We start from the raw sequence: 10,721 nt of genomic DNA on the forward strand, positions 1-10,721 counted from the left end.
GAGCGTTGAAAGTATGAAATTAGACGTTAGCCTTAGATTCTTTTTTTGACTTCTTGAGAAGACTGCTTTCCTTTGAAAGAGCTGTGGGCATAGCTAAACTTTCTCAAATGCGGGATCGGGATTTCTTTCCTCTTGATGCGGTAGAAGAGGTCTAGTCTAGGTCATTTCTTTTGCTAGAGAATATGTTGGCAATGATCCTTTTATGGGAAGGGAATCGCTAAGACCAATCATTCCCTAGTCTCGCCTATATCCTATTGCTATTATAGCTGGGATCTTCCCTAGCGGTAGAAGAGGTAATATCATATAAGTCTAGTCTCAAATCATTCCTTTAGTTCCATTCGCTCCTAAAGCTGCAACTCTTCTTTTAACGTGGGGTGGGCATAAGAGTAACTAGCTTGCTTCTACTTCTTCCAAAGATTACCCGGATACCCAAGTAGCATATCCCTCCGTAATATCTCTTATAGAGTCTCAATAAGTGAGAAGTTCCTCCCTTTTCATACTGTCAAATACAGGATCAGAATTCAAAAGGATACCGCTTTCGACTTTCCTGTCTTACCTTTTCACATAAGTTCCATTCCAATGTATGCAATCTAGAACATCGTACAGGATCATCGCATAGACGGACTACTTTGCTTGCTTTTTCCTTTACTGAATAAGTGTAACTGCGGAAGACTTTGCTCTATGTAGGAAAGTACTAGAGTGGAGTGCCCTGCCCACCTGAAAGATCTCCTTCAGGGCTTGGACAAGATTTGGATCTGTCTTCTATCTGGTACACAAGAAACTAAGCCAATCCCTTTTGGAGCTACCTCTGAATCCGCAATGAGAATGCCAATGAATTTTGAATAGGTAAGTCAATCTTCGCCGAAGCTAACATCATCTTTATCACGACGAGCTGGGATCGAAGGGAAAAATAGTGGCTCGACTTTATTTACGAGAAAGAGGAGGTAACCAGCTTTTGAAGGACCGAATAGGGAGAGGTACTTGGGTACTAAAGAGATTGAATTGAACCTTTAGCTTTAGCAGAGATCAGGGATTCCCAATAAGCAGATAGTTCAGTTCGAAGGGAAAGAAAGAAGTCATAGTTAGGCGAGGTTACCAGATGCTAACTAAACTTCAGACTAAGCAGCAGACGCAAAGTCAGCACTCGATCGACCTTAACCGCCATAAGCATACCCCAGATTTCAGGGAATAGGAAATTGGGTACTCGACAGAAGAGAAGGTCGGGAAGAGTTTCCTAAGTGAAGGAAGACGGAGCGGGAAAGTCAATGAACAGGGGAGCGAACTAGTCGATCGACTAAGGCCGTTGCAGGTGGCTTGAGAATGAGGCTAGGTCCCTTTTCCCGACAACAGATCTCCGATCTGACTTTCTCAAGTCATACGTCTTTTGTTCAGCCAACAGTCTTCCACTCTACTTATTATGACTTACTAGCGCCCTTCACTTCAAGTCATACGCCTTTTGTTCAGCTTATTTCCAAATCAAAGCTACTTGCTTATAAGAGAAGAGCAAGGTGCGTAGCTTACTTGGTAAAGGACTCCCTATAGTTGCGGAATATGCTTTTTGCCGCTAGTAATTAAGCGTCTTTCCCTACGCTAAGCTTCCTCTCCTTGTGCGGAGCTTCCCTTCTTTCGCTAACTCGCTCTTCTGGGCAAGACGTTGTGACTTCATTCCTACCCCCTATAGTATAAGAAAAGAAAAAATGCATTTCTTAACAGCACGGTACTCGGCTTCTTCTTTCTGGATCAAGTCCCAGGTCAGATCTGAGAGCGAAAGCTGTAGGTAGGGTTGGAGACCGACGAGGCTGGAGCTGTTCTCGATCCGGCCATGCAATAAATGATACATTTTCCGCCGATGGTCGTGGGCTGTCTTGTTAATAGCTCATGAAGTAGAGCCAGAATTCAGGGGTGATGATCCGCCCACACAATTGGTAGTATGAGAGGCTGCCACTTGGGGCCTATAGATTCCATATCCAAAGGCAACTCAGAATGGCTAGGAAGGAAGAAAGCATAGAATGAAGATTTCAAGAAGATCTCTGTCAAGCCGATGTTGAAGGGGCGAAGCAGCTTTACCGAGTTGACGAGGTGCAAAGAATATTGCGTTGACAGGTCCGAAGGCTAGGCGCAAAGTTCGGTTAATTACGGAAAGTCCTACTTCCTTCTAATGGATAGTCCTCCTTCGGTTAATTACGGATGGTCCTACTTCCATATGGATAGTCCTACGGATAAGAATCCTGCGGACTCCGGACTACGGATAAGAATCCTGCGGACTCCGGACCCTGGACCTTTCTTTGATGGACAGGTGACGGGGGATTTTAGACGAACTTGAACTGAAGATCTTTCGAGAAAAAAGAGAGGAAGCCAGAATGAAATAAGTTACTACTATCTATGACTGGCCAGCGGGCGCTACTATATGTATAGAAAAAGGATAGGAGAGAACAAGGGCATCTCATTGATTCTTGAAACCAAAGATTCAGGCGGGATGTCAGCAGATGAAGGGATAGAAGATCAATTTGTCCCTGAAGCAACTTCTTCCTCAACTCTTCTTCTTATAGTGGATGTGATGGAAGTCGGCTATAGCAACTAAAGACTCAGCAAGCGGTTGAATAAATAAGTGCTTGAAGAATGAAATTGCTACAAGAAGTCGAAAGTCTTAGTGAGACTTACCGCGTAGTGGGCGGGAACTTCTCTTGAGTGCCTTAGACTTCGTATCCATGGAGGCTCCAAAAGGAAACCTTCTCTCTCTGGCTTGAATCTCCTTCGCCTATTTTTTGGTCCGAAGGACTGATTATTGAAAGGTAGAAAACTCCTACAAGATCCAGTCCGGAGTGCCAAAGAAAGGAAAGGTCCAGGGTCCGCAGTCCGCAGTCCGCAGGATTTATCCGTAGTCCGGAGTCCTACGTCCGCAGGATTTATCCGTAGTCCGGAGTCCGGAGGATTCTTATCCGTAGGACTATCCATTAGAAGTAGGACCATCCATATGGAGGGAAGTAGTCCGGAGGATTTATCCGTAGGACCATCCGTAATTAACCGAAGTAGGACCATCCATATGGGCCAAAGAAAGGTCCAGGTGATTTATCCGTAGGACCATCCATATGGAAGGAAGTAGGACCATCCGTAATTAACCGAAGGACTCTAAAACGGAGTGGGCCATGATCTTTGCTCCTTAATAGAAAGCCGAGCCTTTATTTGCAATATTCTTTGCGCCTTCCAGTCCGGAGGATTTATCCGTAGGACTCTAAAACGGAGGACCTGTTCATTGACTTTATTCCGCTCCGTCTTCTTGAATCTCAATTCAAACTTCCTATATCCTCTTATGATACAAAGTCCTTAACTTAAGGACTCAAATTCTTTCTCACGCAATATTCTTTGTCACGCATATTTCATTGCGCCTCCCCTATCCTTGTTCATTGATCCTTGCCAATAACATCGATCAGTCCTTTTTCTTTATCAAGCTTAACTTCTTTGAGAGTTGCTGGCTGTGAGTCGAAAGACCTCTTTTTGGTGTGAGCTTTCTCCCATTATTTCTTTTCTTTCTCAGGTGGGTATAAATGCCTTGCCTTTCTTACTGGTCTTTCAGGCACTATCTACAGACTATCGAAAACAAGAAAAGGATCTGGGCCTAGAGAAAAGATGCCGATGCCTTGGAATGGAAGCATTGATCTCATTTTTGCTTTGACTTTGTGGGGTTCAGGGATTGAGTTAGGAAGCCATGACGAATCCGTCGGCAGTGTCTTCAACCTATGAGAAGGTTGGTCTCAGAATTCGAGAGAGAGATTAGTGCTTAGTGCGCAGCAGGATACTTGACGGATGTGGCCAAGTCTTTTTCAAGTGCAGACGGAGGCCTCTTCGCTGGCCTTCTTTTTGATGATAAAGAAATGCTTTAGTGAAGGACTAGAAGGCGCGCTTTATAAGGCTCCAAAGACCAATGCTGAATCTTGTCAATCCACTTCAAACCTGTGAGTCTTTAGGGGAAAATAAATAGGTAAGACTTGGAATTAGCCAAAGTCAAAGTATGAGTAGGAAGCAATGCATTCAATGAAATTCATCCATCTGCCATAGCCCCAACTGGGGATGCCTAATATCAATCTAGAAAGAGAAAAAGAAGTGAGTTCAGTTTCAGGCACAGACCGTGAAGAATGAACTTTGCCTCCGCACTCGCCTTCCTTCTAAGGATCGAACTTACGTCTGAGCTCCTAAGGATGCCTCATCTTCCTTCCTCTCTTCCTAGCAGTGAGGTAAAGGCTCTTTCTCGAGAAAAAATAAAGGCCCCTTGAACTCATTTTTCTTGATCCCAACTCATTTGTCAGAATAAAAGGCGGTTATTTGACTAAAGAATCCATTTTGATGATAAATACTGGCATAAAAAGAATACAATAAGAGTGAGAACGCAATATTATGTGCACCTTGATTCAGAGTTTTTCTCATTGTGCACATTGAATAACCCCCGTATCCCCTTAATCAGGCTGATTATTGCAGACTTTGGAGCCCTAGGCTTTTTAATTAGTGGAATAAGACTGAAATAGTGGTCCTACGTCCGGAGTCCGCAGTGCCAAAGAAAGGTCCAGGGTCCGGAGTCCGCAGTCCGCAGGATTTATCCGGAGGACCATCAAAGAAAGGTCCAGGTGATTTATCCGTAGGACCATCCATATGGAAGGAAGTAGTCCGGAGGATTTATCCGTAGGACCATCCGTAATTAACAGAAGTAGGACTATCCGTAATTAACCGAAGTAGTCCGGAGGACTTTCCGTAATTAACCGAACTTTGCGCCTGGACCTTTCTTTTTGGAGCCCTCGAAACTGATAATGGGGATGAATAGTCACCTGGACCTTTCTTTGAGAAATTCATGGATAGGGCTCTGAGGCTACGTGGGCCCTTGTTCATTGATTCTCATTCCACTGAGACTTATCGTTAATGAGCTGCTGCTAAGCTAAACCTTCAGAAAGCCCTAATCCTTCTGATGAAAGACCAAAAATTCCGATCGAGGAGACTAGTGCTTTAGCTCTTGTCTCTGCCACAGCTCCCAACTAAGCTTCAACGGAAAGTCAATGAACAAGGTCCCCTATCCAGAGTAAATGGCCTAACCTCTTCTTCTTCCTTAGCTGTCGAGCTACTCTCGCTATTTCATCCCTTCTATTCGTTCATCATATAGAATATTCATAATCGCACAGAAGAGCAGCTGAGCACCTATTTGATGTCGACTTATGCCTATTGATATTGGTTGGTCGAGCAGTTCCACTCCGATCCCACGAAGGCCCTTCCTCTTCCCCCTACGTGGGGGTCTAGAATTTCATCCTCTGTAGCCTGAATTCACAAGGTTCAAAGAATATTTCATTCCACGAAAGACCCGAAACTCAGTAGTTGACCTATGATATTCATACCTCTCCCACTCTGTAAAGCCTAAAAATCACCCATGGAGCGGTAAATCCGGTATCGCTTCCTCTCCTTTGGTCGAGACTAATAACCTCGTATTCCTCAGAGATCTTTCTTGTTCACTCATTCCCGTACTCATATGATGACGCAGCTGAATAGAATGAAACCTATTCCGCCACCTCGCATATTGAATTGCGCCTTCTATATATTCTTTGCACCGCTCCGTGGGTCCTATCCATTTAACCGAGCCTATCTCCTCAACTCGAAGAAGAGATGACGCAAGGGCAGCAGATCGAATCGAAGGAGTTTAGCTCGAACCCCGCGTAAGGATCTTCCCCCCGAGTTTTCTTTGAATGTGAATGAAATCAAGCCTTTTCTTTACTAGCTCATTCAATGGTCAAATCATCCTGGACCAGTCAAAAGCGAAATCAGGCATGAAAGAGCGGATCGAGCGGACTAGTGCCTCCATGGCTACCTCGGAACCCCACTTATGAAAGGTAAAAGGAAGAAAGCCTATCCGTCTACAGCTCAGTCGAGGGCTTTCCCACTATTACGACGAAAAAAGCCTGGCCCTCTTCCTCCGTCTCTTCCAAGTCATCCTACGAGGCTGCGAACGTGCTTTTCTCAAAAGTGTCCTGAGACTGAGAATGATCTTTTTCTACTTTCATCCTAGAACCTACTATTTGGAAGAAAGCCTATCTTCCTTCAAGTTCAAGCAGCCTAGGGAAGAAAGAAAGTATCTCCAGGAAAGCCTAGACACAAAGAACTAGAAAGAAAGGATAGGCTTGAATCCCCTATTAGCCGTTTTTAGGGGTAGAAGGATCAAAGAATGATCGAAGTGGACCTACTAATATGAAATAAAAGGAAGAAAGAGAGAGTCCGACGCGTAGTAGTAGAAGGACGTAGAAGTCCTCCGTAGGAGTCTTATTCCTTGCCTCCTTCCCCATAAAGAGTGTTTTTTAGTCACTTTTGGGTATGGCTGGATAGGGGTTGTGCAGTCATTTTTCATGGATAAAGAAGTCCTTCGCTTTTTAGTGGATCTAATGGACACTCATCTGGAGCTTGATTTCTCTTTGAACTTTGCTCCGTCGGAGCGCGGAGGAGGAGGCTCCATAAGACAGGGATATTGTAGGTCCGACCGCTAAATTCAATGGACCTAACCTAATGGATAGTCATCCGTCCGAAGTCCGGAGGGCGAGACTGGTCCGGAGGACTTCGGACGGATGAAAGTAGCTACGTAGTACTCAAATATCCTCTTATTCTACAAAGTCCTTAAGGACTCAAATTCTTTGAGCGTCCCCATTTTTTCTTGTCTTTCCTATGCCTTGAACTCTGAAACTGACTGAACTTTCTCAATATTCTTTCGAAATCTTCTTTGAGCCTTATAATTGAGCCGCTCTCGCAAGTCAAATTCTCTAATGGATAGGCCTTCGCAATATGCTTTGCGCCTCTCCTCCAAACAGTCCTCGCCCATGGAGATGCTCCAACTAACCTCTGCGGTCAGTCCTTCGGACCAGCTGACTATCCATTAGATCCATTGAATTTCTTAGAATGTTCACTAAAAACCGATGTTCATTGAACCGCGTAGGAGGAGCAAAGAATTTGATCTTTATCCCAATCCAGAAAAGTAGGCTAATCAATATATAAAGAAAAAGAGCCTCAACTGCGCCTAGGTCTGATTCCACTAAAAAATGACGACGGAGCACTCCTCCTACGTTTTAAGACTCCTTCCTATTTTTAGGACGAGTCTGATTCCAAAAAAGTCTTTATATATTGATTAGACCACAGGTCCGAAGGACAGACAGGCGCATTGAATAGATTATGCTGAAGGAGGGTCAAAGAATATTTCATCCTTGCACTCCGTCCTCTTGACTCGTTTTCTCTTCTTAGATAAATGCGCTTCGCTTCTCTCAAATTCTTTGAGCCTACGCTTCTCGAAAATTTCATTCAGCCTAGCTGGAAAAAGAAAGAATCTCATCGCCTCAATATCCTTTGAGCCTTGTGCAAAGAATATTGCGAAACCGATGTTCTATTGAGACCTTTTGACTCGTTTATGGAACTGAAACTTTCCGATGCAGCAAGGAAAAACTTCCTACTCAAGAGCTATTTGTTGTCGAGCTACTTGTTGTCAGTCTGCCGAAAGAGATACGAATTCCGCCGATCCAAAAGAAGAGAATGGCGATCAGAATGATCGAAGAATATAATATTGAAAAGAGCTCGAAAAGTGAAGAGAAGGTCGTACGCCACTGGCAATCAAAACCAAGTCCCTGGCGGCTGCACTATAAGAAAAATGAAAGAAAGATTCCCGCCCGAACTAACTGTCGACAGCAAGAGGTAGTAACTCGAGCAAGCAATCGGGGAACCGTAGGAGGCGCACCCATCTCATCGCACAATTCGCAGTTGAGGATGACTGAGAGAAGGAACCTAACTTCTCTTGCTTTTTCAAAAGATCAATCCTGGGATTTCTCCCCGTCCTTTTTCATGAATATGGATAGTCAGCTGGTCCGAAGGACTGACCGCAGAGGTTTTTAGGATCTGTGGAATCTTTTCTACATCTACATTTTTTTGAAGTAATAGCTATGAATAGTCCAAAAAAGAAAGGCGCAAAGAATATATAGAGGAGGAGTCTTATTCCAAAAATAGGCGTCCTTCGCCTAATTCATATGGGGATCTGGACGGCGGAGGAGGAGCAAAGAATATTGCCTTCCATGCCGCTCCGAAGAGGAGGTTCAAAGAATGATCGAGGTCCGGAGGACGGGTCGAAAGGTCACAGGCATTAAATTAAGGAGAGGTCCTGGATACGGCGGTGCTGGATACAGAACATTACATGAAGAGCGAAGTAGGGTGGGAAAGAAAGGAAGAGTACGACCGAGACCTAGTTTGCCAGCAGAGTTGGAGGGTCACGACCGACCAGATTGACCTTCTGTCCCCGCGGGATTAGATCTTTCTTTAGTAGCCGCCGTGCAGACTTTATGGCTTTTTTCTGAATTTTCTTGATCCTTCGCAATATTCTTTGCGCCTCTTGGCCATTAATGAGTCGTACGTAACCACACAAAGAAAAAAGAGAAAGACACCCATGGGGAATCCTAATCCGTCACAGTTGCGGCTTGGAAGCCCACGTAGCGGTGCGAACTCGAAGTCCCAGGATCAGCTGATAAGGAATCCTGAAGCTCAAATTCAGTCAAGATGGCTTCTTTCTTTATCTTGCTTCTTTAAGGAGAAGAAGTGCTTGCCCCTAGCTTGATCTTCCCCTTCCACTCTGCTCTTAGAAGGCGCAAAGAATTTGCGAAGAAGGCTGGTTAATATGGATAGGACTGAGGACGGGGGATTTGAGGATGAGATGATTCCTTTCATTATTGCAGCTGCTTAAAAAAAAAAGTGGAATATTGCGCTCATGATTCCGCTAAAAGTCGCAGACGCTAGGCTCCCATAAGACTAAATGTGGGGCGCAGTTGCGCAAAGAATATTGCTCAGATTTTCGGTTCATCTTTAAGGGGAGCGGGATCCCCATTTTTTCTTAGTGGAATGAACGAGGTCCGGAGGACGGAATAAAAAGAAGAATTCAAGGCGCAAAGAATATTGCGAGACAAGACTACGTAGCTACTTTCATCTTCTATATTCCCGAACATATTAGTGGAATCTTTTCTACATCTACATTCTTAAAAGAAAGCCTATCCGCTCTGAATTTGCAAAGATGTCCTTAGCAATGAGACCGTCGGAGGCTAAAATCAAGGCTCCAAAAACAAAGGCGCAAAGAATATTGCGTTAGAAATCGCCTCAATGAACTTTGCTCCGTCGGCTCCATAAGACAGGTCCGAAGGACTATCCATCAGGAAGGCTCAAAGAATTATCTCAAGAAATAGGATGAATACTTTTTCTCAATATGAAAAGAGCCTAATACTTCGGATATTGATAGATGAAAAATAGCATTTTACCAGTCCGAAGGAACAAGAACTTACTAGGGGTCCGACTATCCACTCTTCCCATAAAAATGAAATGATCTTGATTTTCTCGTCTACTTAAATGAAAGCAGGAACATAAAAGAAAAGAAAGTTCAGTCAGGAAAGCCTACCATAACATGAAAGTGGAATAACGGGGGGTCAAATAGGGCTTTCCCCCATTTCTTTGTTATCAAATAGAGTCCAAATCTAGGATAGAAGGAGCTCGACTCTTATGTTAAGGAGAGAGAAAAGAGGAAAGAACTTTCAGAAAACCATGGGGCTCACTCAATTGGGGGATTCCCCCTCACAGCCCACTACGCGCTTCCTTCCCACTTCCATTCTTCCTTCATCACCTTCTTTTCAAGTCTTTATGGTTTTTCAGACACCCCAAGTATTGTATCCATCAAGCCCACTACGCGCTTAGAATAAGCGAGACCACATACTAAGAAAGAAAGAGAGAGGCTGACTTCTTTTGTCTTCCCTGGACGGGTGGTTGGAGCCATAGCCATTGCTCTTTCAGTTCTGTCAAATAAAGGGTAATTCTTTCATCCGGCCGTAAGCGAAGCGAGGAGGTTCTGTCTTCATTCCCGCCTATTCATACCAACGAGTAGAGTTTCCGTAGTGACTACAGAGTCATTGAATGAGAATTCCCTTGGGATTTTGATTATGATTTAGCATGAATTCGCCCGAATGAGAATGCGTGAAGGAGTTCCAGACCGATCTCCGTCAGTTGATGTCCCCGTGCGGGGTAGGTTCTGGCTCTTGGGTCCGTACCTCTTGCTTGCACCAGTTGCTCTTTCAGAAAGAGAATGGAATGCATAAAAAAAAATCTGACTTGGTCTTGAGTGTAACGTCCCTAGTGGGATCTACGTGTGGAACTGCTCGACCAGAAGATCAGTTTCAGAAAGACAAGAAGAGAAGAAGAGCTTTCTCAACTTTGCCTATCTTATTATAGATTCAGAAAGAGAAGACGAAGAAGAACAGCCACACCCCAATCAATGAACAAGTTCAGACGAGAGGGAGCCTACGGCAAAGGATAGGAGGCAAGATTATTCCATAGCGAGCATAATAGTACTTTGTCTTAGCTTTCTTTTAAGAATGTAGATGTAGAAAAGATTCCACAGGCTCCATAAGACAGGTCCGAAGGACTATCCATTAGGGGATTGAGAAGATTCTTTATATATTGATTCTTTTAGTGTGGAAGTTTGATTCGATCGACCACAGAAAAGCTTACCGAAGATGGTCGTTCATTAAGAACGAAGGCAGATCAAATCAAGAAGATTCCTGTTGCGGACGAAAGGTAATTATCTCTTGAACCTGGATTGGATGAGGGATAGATGATCCCCAGGACTAGAAAGAAGGGAAAGCGTCAACGGAGATAGGGTCTTTCAGTTGCATAAGATAGGGTTGCTG

This window comes from Cucumis sativus (genome assembly GCF_000004075.3).
Source record: "Cucumis sativus mitochondrion chromosome 1, complete sequence".
NCBI lineage: Eukaryota > Viridiplantae > Streptophyta > Magnoliopsida > Cucurbitales > Cucurbitaceae > Cucumis > Cucumis sativus.